The sequence below is a fragment of the Mastigoproctus giganteus genome, chromosome 6 (assembly GCF_048544385.1).
Source record: "Mastigoproctus giganteus isolate SK-2022 chromosome 6, ASM4854438v1, whole genome shotgun sequence".
NCBI classification, from domain to species: Eukaryota; Metazoa; Arthropoda; class Arachnida; order Uropygi; family Thelyphonidae; genus Mastigoproctus; species Mastigoproctus giganteus.
In genome coordinates this window covers 135,441,862-135,462,748 of record NC_143580.1, presented here as the reverse complement: position 1 = coordinate 135,462,748, position 20,887 = coordinate 135,441,862, and the positions used below count along the sequence as shown (strand labels likewise).

Here is a 20,887-nt window from a genome sequence, read left to right as displayed (position 1 = left end):
CTTTATTTTAAAATTAAATTTAAAATTTTGTTACTAGCCTTCTGTAATATTAAAATTGGATGTGCCACTACTGTGCAGACTTTCTATTAATTACGAAGTATGTACCCAATAGCATGTTTGTGTATAGGAGCAGCTAGGACCCTCAACTGTTTTAAAAACACTAATTGTTGCATTAACATGCTGCATTAGTTTTGTGATGCAATTGTTTTTTTTTTTTTTTTTGGTTTTTTCTTACAAGTCTTGAAGACATAATCCCACTTCTCTTTGCAGCAAACAGGCTTTTGTCTAATTTTTGCACCCAGGACACACAATTCATGATGAACTCCCTAAAAGTAAAATTTCATTTGTCATATTTCCAGACAGTAAGATGCACTGAACCATAAATATACCCATATTTTAGAAGGAAAATTTTGGGGAAAAAATATTGTATTGCACAAATTCAAAGGTGCATATTAAACAAAATATTAATCTTCAATGAAGCTTAAACTCATCATAAGTCAAAAAACTCATCATTGCTCAAACATGGATTAAGAGAGTTATGGGCCCCATGCACAGCACATTTAGGGGACTCAACCCAAATCATACAAGTCAAAGAAAATGTTAGGAAATTAAGCATCTAACTTACTATTGCATTCTATTTTTAATACTAAATTAACACTCACAAAACAACATATTAAAAAATTTTTTAAAAAGAACATTGTCTTGTTTTAGTAAAAATCTCTTATTTACTTACTCATGGATATGTGGGTTTGAACATGCTTGACCTTTTGAATCAAATATTCATTCATGATAATTAATGCACTATTTGAAATCTCGTAACCCTGTCACTCCAAAAAAACATATTTGCAAATTCTAATAATCGTGACTGCAAATATGATATAATTTCTAAAGTTTTTTTTTGCCATAAAGTCAAATTTTATATAGTTGAACTTTTTCCATAATATACATTATTTTAAACATTGGATTTCTAGTAGTTCTTGATGAAATACTGCATTTTATTTCTGATAACGAAGTATTTAAATCTTTGGGTGTATCTTTTTACATATAGTGGTTTTACATTATATATTGATAATATGCCTTGTATACTTCATCTTCTAATATTGATAAATAAGTATGATGTCGATTACAATAATTTTGAATTCCATCTAATATTGATAAATAAGTATGTCAATTACAATAATTTTGAATTCCATTTTGGTGTAAAAGATATTTGATTATTTTTTACAATTTGTTTATTAAATTATATGATTGTAGGAATCACTTTGGGCAAGAAAATTCTAAATGGAGTAATACTAATGTGGTAAATAAAGTTTTGGTAAGATTCAGTTTGTTTAAAGAAAAGGGATTTTTTTTTTTCCCTGTTGTGTATATAATTGCTATTTAAATAAACAAACTAACGATTTAATATGCTGTGCATAATCTAGCTGCAGCAAACTGATCAATTATTTCATCTAATCTAAATTTCCAACTCAACTGGCCTTGACACTAAGCACTACAAAGTTTGGGAGTCCAATTTCAGTCATAGTTGTTCTTTATTAATTTCAGTTTTGAAATGACTGCTCTCCTTCTACATTAAAAACAAGTAAACATAAATATATTTTTGAAGAAATCTCAATATTTGTAAAAATCTGTTTCTTTGAGGTTAGCTAACAATGCAATGAAGTGAAATTCATTAATTCTAAATCTTATAAACAATTTTCATAAGCATTTTCCTTTTAAGTATAAACAAATTCAACTAATGGAGCTTATTTATCCAAGAGAAATATTAACATGTTAATTAATGTTTTAAAATATTTATTCCATTCTTTTAAATATACACTCAGAATATCTAACATATTATATAAAGTGTTTATTACAAAAGCAAAATACAGGCTTCTTAAAAAAATCAACATCTTTTTCGCATATTTAGGTTCATCAAAGAACTTTCTTCATTGTTTTCTCTTTCCTTTGCCTTCAAACGCTGGCTCAAAATCTGTGCAATAGGATTCTTTTAATAGTTCCTTTCCCATTTTAACATAACTCATGAAAATCTCTTCAGCATGTTTAATCAATGAATATTCATTAAATCTAAATAATAAAGAATATTATTCGGGTCAATTTTTGTATTTTGTATTGAAATGCTGACTACATCAATCTTTGTCGGCAAGTTCTTTAAAACAGCTGAAAGTGCTATCACTTTAAAGGGTTCGGGGATTGGTCTTCTATAAGACTATATCTTTACCCATTTTCTAAATTTTACAAATTTTTCATACAGGTAAATAAAGCAGGAACACTCCTCAGCAGCTTTTATACCTTTTCTGCTTGCTAAATTCAGGCTGTGCATAGAACGTGGTGGTGTGGCTTGCTTACTCTCCCGTGATACTATACTGCCAGGTCAGACATAGCTGGAGTCCAAATGGTTGAGGGAAACCAGAAGACTTGTTCAATTGGCACAGGGAGCTTGTTCATGAATCTAGCAGGGGCCAGTCCAGAATTAAGTACTGTATTCTCTTCTCTAATAAATTGTTCACCTGCATTATACATACCAAATGAATTACCCTGAATATCACAAGTCTATCCTACACAGTCTGATAATTCAATATCTTTTTTTTTTTTTTTTTTTTTTTCCATTTGTTATTGTCGGGGTTTCAGGGTGCATAAGCTACTTTGAATATAATGCAATTTCCAGATGTAAGGTATTCTGAAATAGTTTCAGCCAAATATTTTCCTGTGTGCCATTCTTCTAAAGCAATAAAATCCAAAAAATGATAATGTTGGCTTGCTGGTTTTCCACCTTCAGTTGATCTCCATTTAAACAATAAGGAGTTCAGTCAACAATAATTAACCCAATATCCATTACTACGTTGCAACAGCATATGTAAAATGCCGAAAAAGGGAAAATTTAAATTGTCATCAAAGTGATGTGTGATTTTAAATATTTCTTCAGAATAGTTAACTCTTTTGATCAGCATCCCTGATTTTATTGGAATCTGAGAAGTATGTAAAAAAATCAGATCTGAATTTTAGACATTTTGTGTATACCTATGCACTGATTTGTGTAATAGTAGACTTAAGTATTTGTAATAAGTATTCGTTGAGAATGCCACATGTTTCTAATAAAAATTTCATAAATTTCATCAGGTCATAAAAATTTCTTATAGAAGAACACAGTTATTAGTTATTTAATATTAATTTATTTTGTTTTCATTTCATTTTATATCTTACATGTCACTGTTTCAGTTTAAAGTGTGGTAGCTGGATTATAAATTGCCAGTGGATAAATGTAATTTGGATTACAAGTTTTTGGTGGATGTTTTTTCAGCTATTGCTTCACTGTTGTTAGTGGACTTTACATTCTGCTCAGCTGATTGTGTAAGTGGAATTTTTATAAGTCCTATTGCTATTTTTTTTTTTTTTTTTGTGGTAGTGTTCAGCTAGCGTAGCCTGGTGTGCCAAATACAGCAGTCACTAATGGGCCACTCATATGACACAAACTTTCCAAATGCATTGGCATTTCAATTCCATAGCCAGAGGTTCCCAAACTTTCTCAGTTCACGGTGCCCTTAGTGTCCCAATAATTTTTTTCACGGCACCCCTAGGCCAAAAGAAATACTTAACACAGTGGTTTTCGACCTTTTAATATATATACCTATATAATATTTTTTTTCTTTATGTAGAGGTACTAAATAAAGATCAACTATAGATCACCACAAAATTAAAAAGATACGGTACAATGGATACCATACATATTTTTTTATAATGAAATAAATATACAATTTAAAATAATAATAACTTTAAGTAACTTAAACCCAAATTACACGGCACCCCTAGAATGTTGTTGCGGTACCCCAGTTGAAAACCACTGCCATATGCAGTAGTCATTATTGTCCACAATACTAAAAAATAAAATTTAAGGCTATTATTAGATCAGCATACAATTTTATTAATTTTATTTGCAATCTGATTCACATACATTATGCGCTTAATCGTGGAAATTAAATCAAGTGCAGGAAAGTGGCAGAATCAATTCTGGCTCTCAAATCCATTGTTTTAAAAAATTCATTAAATTTTTAAAAATATTTTAAAATCAAATCATATATTGAAAAACTTAATATTTTATTTAAAAGATTTTATTCTTAAACTTTAAAACAGGTTCAAAAATATATTTTTGCCATATATTCTAAAAATATATTCCACAGGCTATCCCTGTATGCATTTATATGCTTATGAAAATATCTATTTGCTATCGTGGTGATTTGTAATCCTGGTTTAATGTTAATTTATAAAAAAATAAATTCATTAAAATAATAATTAAAAAATTATATACTGTATTAGTTTTTCTTATAACCACTATACTGTCAAGATGAGAACATTAAGAAGTGCCCAATTTTAAAACATTTACTGCCTTTTTAAAACTGAAATATTTTCATGGTATCATAGAGGTCTTGCATGTGCCAGATGGTGTGACTTTTAGGTACATGCTACCTAGAGGGTTAAGAAATAATTATTTTTCTTATTGTACTTATATTGTTTGATACTTTTTCTGCAAATTCTTCATAACCAGCTTTAGATAAATAAGAAATACCTTTCCCAAGATTTGCCATCATTTTAAAATCCTGCTCCATAAACATACTGAATTTTCCAAGGCCTTTATCTTCAATTTTTAGTCTTTATCTTCGATGTTTTTCTGAATTTCTGAAAAAATGCAAGTTACTTTCAGCAATACATTTAATGACTTAAATTATACTTTGAAGAACTTTTTTGGCAATAACTTTACTTCTCATCATTTTAAGTTGCTTCCTTAAATGTTTATCCATTTAACACTGACTTGTCCTTTGAATTAAAAACAGAATTTCTGCAGTAATATGATCAGAACTTCTTTCATGGCCTGAGAAATGCTTGATAGCATTACTCCAGTCATTATATCTTACCAGCAAAGCATATTTGTGATTTCTTTGTTTTCCACATAGCTTAAAATATAAACAGAACAATTTACTACTTTGCGGTAAAATAAAAGAGCATGAATCGGCTTTGATTTTCCCAAACATGAGCCAATCAGATTACCTGAAATCTTCATCATAATTTTGGTAAGGCAGTTTTTTCCATGTTGATATAAATTTTAAATTTTTGTTATTCATGATCCAATTGATGGGATCATTATAATATTCCAGTGCTTTAATGCATGCATCTGGATTACTGGTTCTGGTTCATGAAGTACCAGGTTATTCTTAACAAGGAAATGTTAAGAATAATATGGTGAAAAATGTTATGGTACACTAGAATGTTTATACATTATAATTAATGGAAAAAAAAAATGTAAAAAACAAAAACTTCAAGTTAGATCACCCAAGAAACAGCTCGTACACCCAAGCATATTTTGTCTGTGAATTCATTTGTTCTCTGGGCAGTTTGTCTATTTTGATGAGTTTGCTACTCTTACTTGAGACTAACTAATTCAGCCGTGGATGAAAAAAAGTCCATTAAAGCTTCTCATTATCAACAGGATTTAAACCCAGGCCATCTCCAATCTGTGTGGAATGAGGGTCATTATAACAACTGTACTACTGCAAGAGCAACTGCCAAGGAGGACAGTGTAAACAACCTCTATCAGATCACCTCGCCGGAGACTAGGCACCGGCGAGGTGATCTGATAGAGGTGTATAAAGCCTTGAATGGTTTGAGCATGCTCAATGCTGATGGGATTCTTCCTCTTGCTCAGAATAATCACCTGAGAGGGCATAAATTCAAATTGAGAAAAGACAGATGTAGGATAGACGTGAGGAAATTTGCCTTTAGCCAGTGGGTGGTTGGTTGGTGGAATAGACTTCCATCCCTTGTCGTGGAAGTTGATAGCCTAAATAAGTTTAAGGCTCAGCTGGACAGGTATTTCGAACGAACAGAGGGGTGAAGTGGAAGTGGTTATTTTTTTATTTATTTATTTGTTTATTTTTATTTTTTTTTTTTTTTTGGCTGATGCTGCATAAGCTTGCTTTCTTGGATCAAATGCCTCTACTAATGCTAATGCTAACTTGTTAAACACAGAAATAACAGTTATGCAAAATTCTAGCTAACACTTAAGGCTTGGACACAATGACCCCACCCCCCCAGACTATATTCACGCTAAATTCACGCCAGTGGTGTCCACCAAGAATAAGTAATATTAGTCTTTTCTACAGGGGAAGCATTGCTTATTCGAGGTAGTGCAATAATATCTTGAATACATCTCTTTTGTATCCACAAAAGAGATGTAACAAAAACGATGCCATTTCACTTACTTTGGTGATTCACTATGAACTAAAATTATGCTTTGCACTAACTTGTTTGTCTATTTACTATTCTGTAATCTAGGTTATTCTCACATAGTCAGAATAATAAAGTATCAACTGTTTCAGTGAAATTTCAATTTCTATGGACAAATAAGCATAACAGTTTCTGCACTGAATCTGTATGAAGTCATCTTAGTTTTTTAATATATCCTCAACTATTTGAATGTGAAAGATTTTTTTTCTATAAAAAAATTATAAAAAAAATTTAATATGTAGGTTAGTGCAAATGCATCATTTTAACATAGCTGTCTACCAAAGTAGTTAAATTAATTAATTAAATTGGCATTGTTTTGGTTATATCTCATATTGTGACTGCCTTCACAACGAGTTGCCATAGTATTGTACTACCTCAAATAAATAACACTTCACCAGTGGAGAAGACTATTGTCTTCGGTGGGTGGGCAGGTACCCTGGTGTTGCAATTTACTTCATAATTGGGTTGTCACTATTAGGCAGGTACCCAGTTGTTGCAATAGTGACAACCCAATTATGAAGTAAATTGCAACACCAGGGTACCTGCCCACCCACCGAAGAGAAGCCAACAAGCTTTGAAACGGTGCCATCTGGGTGGTGGTATCTCCTGAGAATAAATAACAATAGTCTTCTCCACTGGTGAAGTGTTATTTATTTGAGGTAGTACAATACCATGGCAACTCATTGTGAAGGCAGTCACAATATGATATATAACCAAAACGATGCCAATTTAATTAATTAATTTAACTACTTGGGTAGACAGCTATGTTAAAATGATGCATTTGCACTAACCTACATATTAGTCATTCTACCTCGTAGCACGAGGCCTTTGCCCTTAAATACTTTATAGTCTAAAAAAAATTTAAGTAATAAACTGTGGATTATTTTGAATAAAGTTTCAATTTAGTTCTACAATATTTTATATCAGGTATTTCTTTCTATAACAATCTAGCCCTTCCCAATGAGAAATCTCTTTTTTTTTATGCCAAACTTTCCTTATTGGTGTCCAGTATTTTTATGGAAACTATCCAGCAAGCCTATTTAATTTGAAGTAATTGATGCAAATGCACAAAACTGGAATTTGCAGATACATGAAATTGGACAACGTGGATGAGCAACCGATAGCTGTTAGCTTTTTTCTGAGACAACCTGGCATCCCAAGGCATAACACCTCTGCTGTATTAAAAAAAATTGACAAATCGTTTTATATGTACTCGCTTTGCTGTGTAGAGATCTGGTATCCCTAATCAAATTGCAATTTTATTTTAAAGTTGGTTTTTAAACAATATCAATGTTATAGATTTTTTAAAAATAAATAAGGCAGCAATACCTCTAGAAACCACGTTGATGGAGTGATTTGGGTTTTTCAAAATTTTGTGAATGTGAAATGCACTAAGCAAGCTGGTTCCTTAATTTATCAACTAGATAAGCAGAAAAATTCATTTAGTGAAACTGTTAACAGTGTGGTGGGAGGAACACAATCTATCATATTAGGGTTACACGAGAACAACCTCATCCACGTGTATTGTCTATAAACTGTATGTTCTCTGGCAGTCTGACTGTTTTATTAGGCAAAAAATCAGTTTCCATGAGAAAAAACCTTGCTATCTTTCCCTGAGACTGACTAACTCACCACAGAGTGAAAAGAACCCAAAAAAAGTTCCTTGCATAATTGATAGAATTCAAACCCAGTTCTTTTCTAGCAGGTGTGGGAGGATAATGATTATAATCACTGTGCTATACACAAAGATTGTTATATAGCAAAACAGACTTATATAGAAATGACTGTTACACAACAAAGATTGTTATATAGTGGAAATAAAATACATATCAGGTGCCTACTGTACAACTCTTCAGAAGTACCCAACTTACATAAGATTGTTCCAGAAGTTTGTTAAAATCTTCAAATTATGGATGCATTTTCCCCACAGAAACAAGAATTATTGGTATTTACAGATATATGCAAAACAAATGTAAACTTTGTTATAAAAATTAAATTAATAAAGAAATTCTGAAACTCGCAATGATTGTTCCGTCAAAAAAAATTGGCAATTTCACTTAATTTGCATCATATCCTCACAGTTAATTCAATATACATCTATTACTCAATATTATAAGGAATGATGAAACCAAACAAAATTCAAAGCAAACAACTTTTTCTTTTTTTTTTCAGTTTCTAAATCACTTTAATTTTTGCTCCACATTCTGAACAATACAGCTTAAACAGTAGTTTGTATGTAACAAGTATGAGTGTTCCCACTATGTTTTGACTGCACCTGCTGCATGTCTAATGCCAACTTTTGGCCAAGGGTCAATCAACCATGGGTTCCCTTCATCATTTGGGTCCTTCACATCAGCATAATGGTTAATACAACTCTGTTGTTACTGACACTTATATTCAACTTTGGTGGGAAGAGCACTGCATGACAGTTTGAAAGTCACTGCTGATTGATTTGGCAAATGTGTCACATTTCATTAACACAATTTTTTTGCCCATTTGCAAACCAACGAAATTATTGGTCACTTCATGAACATACTGGTGTAAAATTGCACTTGGTTCCTCAAACTATTTGGTCCACTGCTCATATCAGAATGGTTTAAAGGATTTGTTAATTGAGATGTCCAGTGCTCTGCAGTCGGTTAAAAACACCTGAAATTACAGCTATCTCCATGATTAATTCACTATCTGCCATCTTTTTCATTGCCTCCCTTACATGCTATCTGAAGTAGCCACACATTAAAAGAGCTACTTTTTCAGAAATTTATCTGGACTTTTACCACACTTTCTCTAGCCATGGCTAGAGATAAAAATAACACAATATTAGCATTAGCAGAGCCACACAATGCAAGAAAGCAAGCTTATGCAGCATCAGCCAAAAAAAAAAAAGCACTTTCCAATGTCACTGATCCATTCGTTCCAAATGTTTGTTTAGTTCTGCCTTGAATTTATTTAAGCTATCAACTTCCACAACAATTTCAACTTACAGATGGAAGTTTGTTCCAGCAACCAAATACCAGATGGCTAAAGGCAAATTTCTATGCGCCCTCAGGTTTGTAATCTGAGCAAGAGGAAGAATCCCATCAGCAGTGAGCCTGCTCAATACATTCAAAGCCTTATACACCTCAATCAGATCACTTTGCAGGTGCCTACTGCAAAGTGATCTGATTGAGCTACTCTCCAGGTGCTGCAATTCTCAGAACTTAAGCCTTTCTTCCTTCATAAGAGCACTTCTTTGTTCCCCTCACCAGCCTTGTTGCCCTTCTCTGTACTCATTCTAGCGACTCTACATCCTTCCTAAAATGTATGCAGTACTCAAGGTGTGGCCTGACCATTGCCTTATACAAAGGGATAATCACTTCCTCATCCCTGCTCGCAAAATTCCTCTATATCATTGACAAGATCCCATGACCTACTCTGGCAGCCTGTCTGCACTGTCAGAAAACTTCATATCTGACTGCACAATTACCCCCAGGTCTCTTTCATTCTCCACTACCTGAGTGTAACACCACTCAGTTGATACATTTCTCTGGAGTTACTGCTACCCATATGCAGTACTTTGCATTTGTCAATGTTAAACTTCAGTTGCCACGTCTCTGCCCAACTTTTCCAAATCCTGTTACAGCAGCATACTGTCACTACTGTTATTAACAACGATGCCAACATTTGTATCATCTACAAACTTGGACATTAAGCCCGATATACCTTCATCAATATCATTGATGAATACACAAAAGAACAATGAGCCCAGCACCGAGGCCTGGGGAACCCACTAATAACATTAGTCCACGAAGAGCAGTGTCCATTAATTACCACTCTCTGTCTTCTCCCACTCAACCATCCTTTTATCTATTATAGCAACTTGCCCTTAATACCATACTGCTCCAATTTCTACAGTAGTCTTCCATGTGCAAGTCTCGAAAGCTTTTCTGAAATCCAAGTATATGATATCAAAATTATTTTTTGTATTTAGTTCCTCTGTGACCACATCATAGTATCCAATAAAATTTGTCACACAAAACTTCCCCTTTACAAATCAATGCTGTGTCTGAATTATTACTGCTGTCTTGTCTATATAACTCTGCAATTATTCTTTTACTAATGACTCCATTATTTTCTCTGGAAAAGAAGTCAAGCTAACAGGTCTGTAATTATTCATGTCACCCTTAGTCATAATCATGAGAGCATCCATGAGTCCTTAGCCATAATCATGAGTCTCATGATTACGGCTAAGGGTTGCTTACTTCCTATGCCACCACATTTAACTCCCTGTTAGAGTTTGATAAACATCTGCCCCTCTCCTCCTTGAACAACTCCCCATGTGTGAATTTGGATGAAAAATACTCATTTCGTATGGCAGCTATCTGAGAATGATCATCTACAGTCAAAACATTTATATCAAGTGGATCAATCTGATTCATTCCCTCCCTTTTAGAGTTTATATAAGTAAAGAAGTCTTTACCATTTTTTCTTTGCATCCTTTGCCAAATGTTTCTTATAATCTGCCTTTGCTTGCCTAACCTCCTTTTGGACTTGATTACAGACTAGCCTATATCTACCATAGGCTTCTGTGTCACCTGCAATTTATGTGCATCCCATGCATTTTTCTTCTCTGCCACAATTCTCAATAGTTCATCTGACATCCATTTCAGTCTAAACCTAGAACAGTATTTCTTAGTTGGAAGAAAAAGGCTAGTAGCTTACAAGATTACTTCCTTGAATGCTTCCCATTTAGAATTAGCTGTTCGTAACATCATCAGTTGATTCCACTGTATAGAACTTAAAAAATCTCTGAGACCACTGTAGTCCCCTTTACGAAAGCAAAAACAGTGGTCTCAGAGACCACTACTGAGGGTATATATACCTATATACCCTCAAACCATAAGATGCAGGGAGTTGTAGGTGTCGTTTTATAGAAGAAAAAACATATCTTAGAGTCTGTGAAATACAGTAATTTATTTCATTTTCATATCCCTAGCAGCAATGTACTTGGGGTAAGTGCCATGTTCCCCCATGTCTCAGCATAGGCCTGGTAACAAAAGTCATATTTCCTATTTAGGGCTCAGCCAGATCAACATTTCACATCCCTACTGAGACACCACCAAAGTGCAGAACTACTATGAAAGTATATAGCAAAATCTAGGTACAAACGATTCAACAGAAAGTGGATCGCGGATTACAGAAACAAATACCGGAAATACACACACTGTACAATATACTAATTCAATTTGAACTATTCGCTAGGGAAAAAAGTTTGCTAATTGTATTTGTTATAAGTTTTTCTTAACTTGATTTTGCAAGAAATTGTTAAATATGTATAATTTCCTTTTGTATTGGACTATAAAGCATTTAGGGCTAAAGCCTCAAGCTGTTATTATATAACAATGATGTTATTATTCATTGACAGTATTTAATCATCTGTCACTTGCACCCTCAATTTAACAAAGATGCTTGCATAGAGTCTGTGAGACACCCCTTTTTATTTTAATTATAAAAAATTAATTTTTAGCTTTTTTACTCAATTAAAAAGTGATTATTAATTTTTATTTGCTAAACTGAATGAAATTAAAGAACAGAAATCAATAATAATAACAATAAAGTTTTTATATAATTAAGAAATTGCTATAATATTGATTGAAAAAAGTTTTTATTATTTTTTTTTAGAAATTAAAGTCACTGATCCCCTGACTGAAACACAGACACTCACATGGCATCTGGTAGACAACATGAGCATTTTTAATTTTTTTAGCTGTTTACATTGAACCAGCAAAACCAAAGATCTGCAACAAGATTAGGTACATGTCACTAGTGTCTCACAGACACCATGAGAGAACAGAAATTGTCTGGAAGAAAGGCAGACAGTTTTTACTTGCCTGGCATCTGTTAAAGACGAAAAAAAAAAAATCAATGCCTCATAATAGTATATTGAGATGAAAATAGCATTAGTATTAGTAGTGTAAAGTGATGCAAGAAAGCAGCAAGCTCATACAACGTAAAAAAAAATTCACACATTACCCAATCCCCTCATATTTTTGTCTAGTTCTTCCTCACATTTATTCAAACTACCACTCCATAGCACCAGAGAGAAATCTATTCAAACGATCAATTACTAGTTGGCTGAAGTCAGTTTTCCAGTTATCTATCCTACAACCATCCTTCCTCAATTTGAATTTAAGCTCCCACTTGTAGTCTGAGCAAAAGGGAGGATGCCATCAGCATTCAACTTACTCAAAGAGATTTCGTCGCATGTGCCTGGTCTTCAAACATTGAAATTTGCAGAACTGAAATCTTTCTTGTAAGAGCATACCTTTTGCTCTTCTCCACATCTGCTCCAACACAAAAAGTTTAATGCTTCTAAAAGTAAGATTTCATCCCTAGGGAAGGGAAATCTACATGTTGGTTAATTACAAGCTGGGGGGGAAGACAGTGAGGCATCAAAAGTAGTTAAGAATGAAAAAGACTTAGGCATGAAATTTTCCATGTAATGCAAACATGGCAGCTAGGAATAAACATGGTGTCCTATATAAAGTAGGGCAAAAAGAATGCCACTGTCCCTTTATATAAGATAATGGCAAGACTGCAATTAAAATACCGTGTTCAGGTCTGGAGGTTAAATTTGAAGAAAAAGCTTTTAAAATGGTTCAAAAATAGATAACCAGATTGGTGGAGAATGCAAATCAATGAGCATGTGGAAATAAATTAAAAGGTGCTGACTAAAAAGCTTGACAACTAGACATTTGGGGGGGTTGTGATGTTTTCTGGTGCAAGGGCTACATAGGCCACATTGCACCTCTCAAATCAATTGACTTTACATATAAAACTGCTTCAGCAGCAGTTAGAAAAGGTCATACATTTGAATTTGTTTTTAAATAGAGAAAGAATTCCAAGAGATTTGCATCTTTACCTATGAATTGGGGGGGCAAGAGGATCTCACTGTAGTATAGGGCCTGAAGGGAATCCATAAAATAAATGAGCTAGGTATATTTTCAGAAAATGAATGAGGAAGGTATATTTTGGTAAGAGATGAAGAATTAGGGGGCATAAATATCAAATTTTTGGGTTTGGTAGTAACAGAGGGCTGGACCATAAAATTTACCTTTCAGGCAACTATTGTAGATCACTGGAATAAACTGCCTGACATGGATGTCAAAGTGAAGTTAAAAAGGAATTCGTAAAATGAATGAGGAAGGTATATTGCGGTAATATACAGGGTGTTTCAGTTAAACGTTTCAGAACTTCTAAGAGGGGTAGGGTACATCCTGACAACTCGAAATCATATAGCAATGTGGGGTCGGAAATGCTTTCCTGAAGCGGTGTTGTACACAGAAGCACCATAAAGAAAAGAGACCGTAAGTGAGAAATCGTTTTAATAATACATGAAAAGAAGCAAAAGGTACATGGATGAAAGTAAGTGTTCGAAGTTTCTTCCACGGGCTACAATGCACGCCTCACATCTCCGACGCATTGACATCCGAACATTCTGGAATACTCCAGGCGAATTTCGAATTTCTTCGGCAGCTACTGCGATTCTTGCAACCAGCTCCTCAGCATTGTCAACAGGGGTGTCATAAACTAGCGATTTCATATGACCCCAGAAATAAAAATCAAGACATGATAGGTCGGGTGACCGAGCATGCCAACGCACGGGACCACCACGTCCGATCCACTGTTGACCAAATGTGACATCCAGGTAGTTACGAATATCTCCGCTATAATGGGCAGGGGCTCCATCGTGTTGGAACCACATTGTCTGTTGCGTCGATGCAGAAATCTCTCAAAAGTTGTGGCAATACTTGCTGCAGAAAGATCAAGTAGATAGGTCCGGTTAGACGACACGGTAACAGGTAAGGTCCGATGAGGTGATCTCCCATAATACCGGCCCATACATTGACCGAAAATCGAATCTGTGCTGCACGACGTCGTATTGCATGCGGGTTCTCGACCGCCCAGATATGGTCGTTATGCGTGTTGAAAATTCCTTCCCTTGTGAAGGATGCCTCATCGGAAAACAACACCTCAGCAGGAAAAAGGGGATTTGTAGCACATTTTCCAAGGTACCACTGTGCGAAAGCAATACGAGGTTGAAGAAACTTCGAACACTTACTTTAATCCATGTACCTTTTGATTCTTTTCATGTATTATTAAAACGATTTCTCACTTACGGTCTCTTTTCTTTTTATGGTGCTTCTGTGTACAACACCGCTTCAGGAAATCATTTCCGACCCCACATTGCTATATGATTTCGAGTTGTCAGGATGTACCCTACCCCTCTTAGAAGTTCTGAAACGTTTAACTGAAACACCCTGTATATATATTCCATGAACCACCAAAACCCCTCTTGCTACACTACTGCTTTTTTTTTTTTTTTTTTTGTTAGTTGTTGGCGCATTGGCTTCTGTGGCCATAATGCCGTGAAGTAGGGTTGAATTTGAAAGTGTCTGCAATTCTGTCCAGACACGATAGGAGGGAGTATATGATGAGAGCCTTGTCGATCAATTCGGCCCTGGAAAGATTGTGCAAGGCTGAAGGGGTAGAATTTTTTTCAGCCTGGACTGTACTTGTTAACAGGAGAGATTGCTTCTACAGGGATGGGATACACTTAAATAGAAAGGGTGCAAGAATATTAGCTGATGCTATCGAGGCAGTGTTAGGTGGGTCGGAAAACTGCTAGCTTGGGGGGAGACAAAGACTAATGGATTAACAGTAGCCACGGGCAGAGGTGAAAGAGATTCTTGCACTGCTTCTATTGAAATGAGCAAAAGCCTGAAAAACAAGATGCAGGATATTTCAGAGACTGCTGGGAGTCATTGCGGTACAAGTAAACACATGGGTTGTGTTAGGGTAGCTAAGAATAGAAACAGGTGCATGTATACCTGTGTGTACATCAATGCTAGGAGTTTGGTAAATAAATTTGATGAATTTGAGGTATTACTCAAAACATCAAAGGCAGATATTGTTGGGATATCAGAGACGTGGTGTCACACAGATATAAGGAATGCAGAACTGGAATTTGGGGAGTACAACGTCTACAGAAAGGATAGACAGGATAGGAAGGGAGGAGGGGTTATGCTATTAGTTAAAAAACACATAAAATCCAAGGAAGTGAAGCCAGTTGACATCGCTGGACAGTGCAGTGTTGAGTCAGTTTGGTGTGACATAAGCATAGGTAAATCAAAATTGAGAGTAGGAGTGTGCTATAGGCCTGACGACTCTGATGAGTATAATAAGATACTGTACAGGGAAATAGAGTGGGCCAGTAAATCAGAGAGTCTTATAATGGGGGATTTTAATTTCCCAGATATTGACTGGAATTTGTGGGTTGGTCACTCACACACTAGCAAGGCTTTTGTGGATTTATTGGATGATTGTTTTCTACACCAGCATGTTCGGGAGGCAACTAGAGGGAGTAATACTCTTAATCTGATTATCAGTAGTGATTCTTCGTGCATTAGGAATCTGCAGATAAATGAACCACTGGGTGGCAGTGATCACAGTGTGCTGAAGTGGGATTTACTCAAGGAGGTAACTACCATCAGAGGTAAAGGGAAGGGTTTTTGCTTTCGTAAAGGAGACTATGCTGGTCTGAGACAGTATTTAAATTCTATACAGTGGGACCAACTGATGATGTTACCAACAGCAAATTCAAAATGGGAAGCATTCAAGGAACTAATCTTGGAAGCTACCAGGCTTTACATACCAACCAAGAAATATTGTACAAGGTTCAGGCCTAAATGGTTGTCAGATGAACTAATGAGACATATGGCAGAGAAGAAAAATGCATGGGATACATACAAATTAATGGGTGACGTGGAAGCCTATGATAGATATAAGTTGGTCTGTAACCAAGTCACAAAGGAGATTAGGCAGGCAAAGGCAGATTATGAGAAATCCTTGGCAAAGGATGCAAAGAAAAACAGAAAAGAGTTCTTTACCTATTTAAACTCAAGAAGGAAAGGGATGAATCAGATTGGTCCACTGGATGTTGATGGTTCAACAGTTGAGGATCCAGCTCAGGTGGCTAACAATCTAAACGAGTATTTTGCATCTACATTCACACATGAGGAGTTATTCAGGAAGGGGAATGTCGTAGGTGAAGTAAACATTGGCAGTGAGCTAGATGATTTTCTAATAACTGAGAGGAAAGTGGAGGAGAAATTGTTGAGGATAAATATAAAAAAGGCACCCGGGGTGGATGGGATCTATCCAGTTATATTAAAGGAGGCAGCAAAGGAAGTAAGCAAACCCCTAGCCATAATTATGAGAGCTTCTTTGGACTCAGGGGAGGTACCCATGGACTGGAGATGTGCAAATGTAACCCCAATTCACAAAGGAGGATCAAAGGCTGACACAAGTAATTATAGACCTGTTAGTTTAACTTCGGTTCCAGGAAAATTAATGGAGGCACTGGTTAAAGAAGCACTGCAGGATCATCTGGACAAGAATTCAGTTATAGCTCAGACACAGCATGGGTTTGTTAAGGGCAGGTCTTGTCTGACCAATTTGATTGGATACTATGATGTAGTCACAAAAGAACTGGATGCAGGGAATAACTTTGATATTATATATTTGGATCTTAGAAAGGCTTTTGATACTGTTGCGCATGGAACACTGCTGCACAAATTGGAGAAGTGTGGCATTCGAGGCAAATTGCTGCTATGGATAAAGGGATGGTTGAGTGGCAGAAGACAGAGAGTGGTAATCAATGGACACTGCTCAACGTGGACTAATGTTATTAGTGGAGTTCCTCAGGGTTCAGTGTTGGGTCCATTGTTGTTTTCTGTATTTATAAATGATATTGATGATGGTGTATCAGGCTTAATGTCCAAGTTTGCAGACGATACAAAGGTTGGCAGGGTTGTTAAGGACACTACTGATACTATGCTGCTGCAACAGGATCTGGAAAGGTTGAGCAGATGGGCTGAGAGGTGGCAAATGAAGTTTAACATTGACAAATGTAAAGTACTACATATGGGAAACAGTAACCCCAGATCAACGTATCAACTCTGTGGTACTACGCTGACAGTGGTAGAGAATGAAAAGGACCTGGGGGTAATTGTGCAGGCAGATATGAAGTTCTCTGAGCAGTGCAGACGAGCTGCAAGAGTAGCTCATGGTGTCTTGTCAATGATATACAGGAATTTTTCTAGCAGGGACAGGGATGTGATTATTCCCTTGTATAAGGCATTGGTCAGGCCACACCTTGAGTACTGTATACAGGTCTGGAGGCCTCATTTCAAGAAGGATGTAGAGCTGCTGGAACGAGTACAGAGAAGGGCAACAAGATTAGTGAATGGAACAAAGGGTTGCTCTTACGAAGAAAGGCTTAAGTTTTGCAAATTACAGAGCCTGGAGACTAGGCATCGCCGAGGTGATCTGATAGAGGTGTACAAGGCTTTGAATGGCTTGAGCATGCTCAATGCCGATGGAATTCTTCCTCTTGCTCAGAATAATCACCTGAGAGGGCATAAATTCAAATTGAGGAAGGACGGATGTCGGATAGATGTGCGGAAATTCGCCTTTAGCCAGCGGGCAGTTGGTTTGTGGAATAGACTTCCATCGCTTGTTGTTGAAGTTGATAGCCTAAACAAATTTAAGGCTCAGCTGGACAGGTATTTCGAACGAATTGAGGGGTGAAATGGGAGTAGTGGTTGTTTTTTTTTTTTTTTTCTTTTTTTTTGGCTGATGCTGAATAAGCTTGCTTTCTTGCTTCATATGCCTCTACTAATGCTAATGCTAATGCTAATGCACCTACCAAGGTTTTTTGCAGTACTTTGATCCAGGCCCGAGGCAGGATTCGAACCCGCCACCTTTGGGTTGCCAGGCAGGCACTTTACCCATCGGCTAGCCCAGTTGGTTACACACACTACTGCTACGATGCATTTTTAAAATCACTGAAGTAACCTGTTGTTGAAATGCTGTATTTAAATCATGTTTGCAGTTACTGCTGTTATAAAGAAACGATATGCAAAACTATATTCATGTGTCCTACCTCTTAAAGATTCACATCATATAGTGAAAGGGTCAGGGTCATGGGTTTTTTTTTTTTTTCCTTTTGTTTTTTTTTTAGGAGCATTAGCAACTAAGGCCATATTGCTCTGGGGATATGCGGTGGTCATTCCCTTTCCGCATCCTCCATATTTGGTGGTTACGGTCTCGAACCCCGGTCTAATCAAGAAGCGTGTGCTACGCACTGCCACTCCTGCCCACCTGGCTACGGAGGCACCCAGGGTCATGCAAAGGTACTTGGGGCCCAGATGCAAAAGGGGTTAAGAGGCCTCCTTTATTTATGTTGAGACTTTGATGGCTCCCTCAAATGAAGCCCCTAGGCTGAAATTCAGTTACAGGTGCACCCTCCAAACTGTTGGCAACTTGGCAGAAATGAATTCGCCCCCTCGGTGATGGTTTAAAATAAAGAAATGTCCCACCCCCATGCTGGTTTAAAACCACCAGTCAGTCACTTCCTTCTCTTATATAATATTATTTTCTAGTAATGCACTTGCGAGAAGAATCAGTGGTTGTATATAATGTTAAGTTTTGTTAATTGTTTTTAAAAAATTGCAGTTTCTTTTTCGAAACAACAAAAGAGCATTTTAGAGGATGCACCCATAACTGAATATATACCACCCCTAAGGTCAGGGACCCTTGTGTGTGGCCCATCCAATGCACCCCCATCTGCATGGCCCTGGCAAGAGTGCCAGAATTTCTCCAATCATTACCTTCCAATGAGATGGTCAAATAAGCCAAACATCAATAGTGTCAACAACCTACAGCAAGAGTATTGGAGAGCTTTACAGATTAAGCTTCATCAGTTTCCCCTATCACAACATAACACTACCTCACTGACAGGTTTCAATACTGGCGGCTTCACCCATATGAATCAATCATGATATCATGTCTATTAGTGGATGACCGAAATTTGCCCCGAGCGCAAAATTTAGTTCTACTCCACACAACTAGTAATGGCAATAAAATTAAATATTTTTTTATTTTTTTCACAGTACATTCCTCATAACATCTAGCAACTTGGGCAAATATAGGTATTAGTTTTTTTTGCTGGACATTGGATTTAGCTCAATATAGTCCGTTAATCGAGTTTTCGGCACCAGATACATCAAAATTTCATAATTAAGCAAAATTGTGAATTTTGAGTGATTAATTTTTTATTTTCCTGAGTGTTTTGCTTTCCTTAAAAAACTAGTCAATATTTCAGTAAACACATAATAGTAAAAAGTAAAGGTCTCCATAATTTGTTAGAAGTTTCGGTAATTATCATCCTCATATTTCACGTAAAAATCTCGCAAGATTATTAATCACCTGACTAAATAACAGACAGTGCTGACGGCTGTGCCATTTTGTAGTATCTCCATGCCACTCACCTAGTAAAAAATCACTTTTCATATTTATTCCACTCTTAGGTATAAACTTCCGTTTCTTCTACACTTCTGCAAGCAGTCATAAGACACCAAAAGAAAAATAATAATCACCATTCAACACTAGTATAAGGCTATGGTAACATAAGAATAAAAATAGAACAACTGAAAAGGGATTAATTATTCATCTGGAAGTTCCACAAGAAGAAGGGCAAGGTACTGAAACAAAAATAAATTTCCAACAGTATGTTTTCAATTGTTATATATTATAATCTGTCCAAATTTTGTACTCCAAATAAGTTGCTTTGTTTCCCCCTAATTCCTCATTTCCTATGATTATATCAAAACGAACTACATGAGCGTAGATTTGTCCTCAAATGCAGAACATTCACCTCAAGAAAGCAACAGTGAATCAAAGCACGTCAATAGCTTTTCAAATCTTTCTTTCTAAAAACCATACACGGTCCCCTTATTAAAAATATCCATTTAAGCACAGTAATAATATTCATCTTGACTTACAGAACTATAAAAATACGGTACAATAATATAAATATCACGAACTTTCCGCATGAGATGGCGCTTCGTACGCAGCTTTTCAAAATAAAAGTTAACTACAGTATGTTGTTTTGAACGTTTTGGCAAAAGGGCTACAGCTATTGGGCCTGTCTAGTTGTAATTACAATTTCAAGTTTACAAGTTTTTAGAGGTGAGAGACCATCCTCCGGTGAGATAGGACTGGTTCAACTTTCCTACTGATAACAGGAGTAGTCAGTAAAATATGTTTCTCTGTGAACACATTATGCATGAAAACACCATGGAGGGCCTTCCCTTTTTAGAAGGTAAAACTGAGTATATTATTATTATTTCATCCTGATTGGGAATTCCACCTCGTGACGGATATTGCTACCAAGGACAAAGGGTGGCTGTTGTTATGTCTGGTGTTACTGTTGGTCGAGGAACTCTCTGATTTTCCTGCAGGTGTTCAGGATTGCGATTTTCTGGAGTTCCTTGTAAGTATTCGCTGGGAGACCTATTGCTGCTAGGCTGTTATGTAGGGTCTTTGGCACCATACCTGTGGTTGACACGATAATCGAGACAGTAGAAGTAGTAGTAGTAGTGGCATGTGATGCAAGAAAGCAAGTGTATGAGCTTATGCAGCATCAGCCAAAAAAAAAAAAAAATCACACCATTGCCTCCAAATACCTGTCCAGTTCCTCCTTAAATTTATTTAATCTATCAGC

The 20,887-nt window shown here is 36.0% G+C and overlaps 1 protein-coding gene across 1 annotated transcript in view; it reads right to left on the bottom strand.

Annotated features, from left to right (window-relative positions):
• LOC150084597 (uncharacterized) overlaps positions 1-19,761 on the bottom strand; it is a 324,615-nt gene extending 304,854 nt beyond the window's left edge. The window contains exon 1 of the mRNA XM_090376299.1: positions 19,653-19,761. The gene's annotated coding sequence lies outside the window, so the exon portion shown is untranslated. The remainder of the gene's footprint in view (positions 1-19,652) is intronic.
• Between the last annotated feature and the right edge of the window lie 1,126 nt (positions 19,762-20,887).